The sequence below is a fragment of the Oryx dammah genome, unplaced genomic scaffold (assembly GCF_014754425.2).
Source record: "Oryx dammah isolate SB20612 unplaced genomic scaffold, SCBI_Odam_1.1 HiC_scaffold_19, whole genome shotgun sequence".
NCBI classification, from domain to species: Eukaryota; Metazoa; Chordata; class Mammalia; order Artiodactyla; family Bovidae; genus Oryx; species Oryx dammah.
The window spans coordinates 51,734,823-51,738,681 of NW_024070203.1; the positions used below are offsets into that span (position 1 = coordinate 51,734,823).

The 3,859-nt window shown below is 51.7% G+C and overlaps 1 protein-coding gene across 2 annotated transcripts in view; it reads left to right on the forward strand.

Annotated features, from left to right (window-relative positions):
* Nucleotides 1-1,542: 1,542 nt before the first annotated feature.
* ZFHX4 (zinc finger homeobox 4) overlaps nucleotides 1,543-3,859 on the forward strand; it is a 211,665-nt gene continuing 209,348 nt past the window's right edge. For both annotated transcript variants that reach the window (XM_040261818.1, XM_040261819.1), the window contains exon 1: nucleotides 1,543-2,033. The gene's annotated coding sequence lies outside the window, so the exon portion shown is untranslated. The remainder of the gene's footprint in view (nucleotides 2,034-3,859) is intronic.

The window sequence follows — 3,859 nt, forward strand, 5'->3', positions numbered from 1 at the left end:
ACCAGCTGCTGTAGGCAACCAGCTTTCCTGATCTGGGCCTAAGTCTGCTCTTTTGACGCCTGTGCTTTTATCCTCCCAGGTGTTTTGTTTGGTTTTTTAAATCCCATTTGCATCAGTCTTAGGATTTTTCAAATGTTCCCTGATAACACAAGGTTTCGGGCCCAGAAAGATGATGTTTGCAGGCTCTGTTGTTTCTAGTGCTTGCGCAATAAACCTTTCAGTTGGTATTTCCTAGATTTGGTGCTTAAGGCCTAAGACAAGGTTTTGTAGCAGATCCTGGCCATCCAGAACTTCAAAGGCCTGTCAGCTCCAAAGGAGCTGATGCCTCACCTGTCCAGGAAGCTGGCCATTGCAAGTATTTCCTGTTCTTTGCTTGTTTGATTTGTTACTCTCACCTTCTCTCTAGAATCCCTATTTTTGAAATATTGCATAGATGGTGTCTACTTGTAACCTGTGATGTGGTGGTGTATCGAGATGCTATCTTTGAGTAGCAACAGATATATATATAAAGAGATATATATTCCATATTCAGTAGGGGGTATTTAAAAGTATGTCTATTCCTAGTTTTAGTTAATTATCTTTTAATGAAAGTGTCACTCATATTCACATCTGTAATATTGGAAAGAGATAATTAGATTTTCAAATGAGAATCAGCCACCTTAAATTTTGCACCAGAAAATACCAAGTATATTTCATTCTAATGAGATCTGTAGTGGGGTTTTAAAATTCATCATAATGTGCTTCAAGAAAGATAATTCAACAGACTCACAAGATGAAAGGTTTTCTTCCTAAGTCTTCTTAAAGCTATTACATTGAACTTATGCAATTCTGATAAAATATTCAAAAATATTACATAAAGGCCAGCATCAAGACCCTCACGAACACCCTTGCAACCAGCACTTACCCTCATTTGAAAGTTTACTTTGACTAAACTAACCCCTTCCATCTTCCATGCCCTGGGTTTTCTCTCCTGCATGTTGCCAGCGAAAGATAACGTGTTTAAATTGAATGTCTACGGGATCCTGGGTGCAATCCCGCCTTTTGAAATAGGCAGGGCAGAGCGGTGTTTGCACACAGCCAGGCACCCTTTATTTACATATATCTGCATATTTGCTCAGGATCCTGCATTTGGCCATTAAAGTGCTTTCCTGGACGTAGCAGAAGTAACTCAGCAGAGAAAACCTTTCCAGTGCCCTCACTCTCCTATTGCTGCGTAAAGCTCCCTAGTAAACACATCTCTGGTCCAATAATAATTACTTTGCCTCATTAAAACGAGAAAAAAAATTTTTTTTTCGGAGTGTTTAAAGGGCACGGCTTGGGAGGTATTTGTGTTTTATTTTCTCCCCCTCCTTCCTGAGTGTGTGTGTGTGTGTGTCTAATGAAGTTTGGGAGTCGCGCGCACAGGGGCGCGTGGGGTGCGAGCCCCAGAGGTCCCCAGTCCCTGCCCTCTCCGTGGTCGCCGCGTCCCGGGCTCCCGCCACAGCGCTCCGAGCTTCGGAAGCCGCGAGGCTCTGGGGCTGCTCCGAGTCCGGGCTGCGCGTCATTTGCAGTCTGGGGAATGTTGATCACCTCACTAATTACACCTCTCTCTCCCCCCCGCTCCCTCTCCCTCTCCCTCGCTCTCCTCTCTCATTCCCAGAGTGCATATCGGGAATAGACACACAAAGACATGCGCACTCAACTTAATCAGCCATTTTTTTTAAACAGGGCTAAAACGATAATAATTAGCAGAATAAAGACATATCGGATTTTCATTTCCTTTCCTCCTTTTCCCAACCCCTTCACAACCAAACAGCGAGACCGCGGTCGGCACATGCTTTAACTCCTCCCGGATCCCCGAGGACCGCTCCATGCCCCCCACTTTCTGCTCCAGCGTTTTGATTTTCACCCAATAAAGTTCGAGGATTATTTTTTTATTTTATTTTTTTTTAATGAACCCTCTCGTTTTACTTGGATGTGATCAGCTGTAAGTAAAATAAAAGCAAAACAAAAAAGAGGCGAAGATCGAGTAGGAACTGCAGGGGAAATGGAAAGTAAGTTTTTTCTTTAACTTTTATTGAGTAGTTTGTGTTAAATTTAGGTCGAGTATCGATTATCTTTCCAGCCTGATCTTGCACAATCTTTGATATTTCGCTCCCTCTCTCTCCCTCTCCGCCTCTCTCCCTCTCTGCCCCCGGCTCGCTCGCTCTCGCTCGCTCTCGCTCACATCCCCTCAGCCCGACCATCTCTTCCGCTCTGCCCCCCTTTGCTATCTCTTCCCCCCCCCTTTTTTTTGGCTCCAGGATTTGCTCCGCGGAGGGAGGGAGGGGGCACTGAAGGATCTGATTTTCCACTTTCTTGCGGGGTGGTGGGGGGAATGCGTTTTTCGGGATTTAACTTTTGGATTAAGTGGCGGGTCATCCACGTTTGGCCGAGCAGTTTTCTCTCCTTTTGCCTGTCTTTTCGGGTTCTGTCTCCACCGCGAGCCCGGGGCTTTCTCGAGGCGCGGGGAAGCTGTCAGCTCCGCGGCGGCGCGGACACTGCCGGCGGGGTCGGGGGAGGGGGGTGCGCAACCCCGCGCCCGGGTCGGGATGCCCCCTTCCTTCGCACCCCTCCTCCGAAAGTTTGGAAGGTGGTCGGTGGGGGCTCGGAGCCCATCTCTCGCTGTTCCCCTACCCTCCCGTTCAGCCTCGATTTTCTCCTCCTCTCATCATCCACCGTTCCCTGGCTCAAGTTCCGCGAAGGGCGCTCGGTGCGCGGAGGCCCGGTGCTCAGTGCGCCCCAGGACAGGGGGTTCCGAGAGGCTGGGGCGCGTGCCGGGGCTGCAGGTAGACGCCGGGCCGCCTGAGCGCGAGGCGGCGCGGACCCGGGCGCTGGAGGACGTCGGGCAGTTCCGTTAGGAGGCAAGATCGCCGGGCCTCGGGGCCGGGGACCCGCGAGGCGGCCGCTGCTCTCTCCCGACGCTTTCGCCGCCGGGTGTGCCTTAGACCGGCGGACAGCTGCCCGAGGCCGGGGGTCAAGAATCTGTTTTTTTTTTTTGGCAAAGGGCAAAGGGTGTGTGTGTGTGTATGTGTGTGTGTCTGTTTATGGTTGGGAGAGCTGTGGCCGGTTGTGAGAACTGATTTATTCCCCGGTACCCCCGCCCCTCACGCCCCCCGAAAGGGGTTCCAGGTCTACAAACGAACTTCACCTTCTTCGCCTCTCCGGGCATCAAGTGCGCCTTCCGGCCGGGAGCAGCTAAGGGAAGAGGGGCTGGAATGCGTCGGGTCTCGCCTTCCTTCCACTTCTATCTCGTTCCCCCCTCCCTCCCAGGCTTTCTGCTCTTTTCGATCGGAAAAATAGTAAGAATACAATTTCTCCTGGAATTGGATAAAGTTTTTCTGCCGATGCCCAAGTTCCAGAGAAATCCCCACCCTGTCCCCCTCCCCCCCACCACTCCCGCCCCAGCCCAGAGGACGGTGCACTGGTTTGTATTTCTTTTGTTACCTGCGATCCGGGCGGGGGGCTTCTTTCGGCCGCTCGGGCTGGGGTCCGGCCCAGAGCGGATGCTCAGGCGGGCGCCTTTGGCCGCGACTCCTCGCTCCGGCGCGGTTGTGGTGAGGTCTTAGCTACCGTTCGGTGAGACACCCTCCTTGTAGGTACCAGAGGTTCAGATCGCGAACACGGATTCCCCCCCCAACCACCACCACACACACACCCCGACCCCTGCACACACACAGACACAGACACACACACACTCACACTCAACACACACTCACAGACACACATATTCTCCCTACTCCCCCCCACCTCCAGCCCCCACCTCGCCTTTCCCCTCCCCCCTTCCAAAAAAAGCACACACACACAACAACAGCCCCCCCAAACCAAACAAAAACCCAAA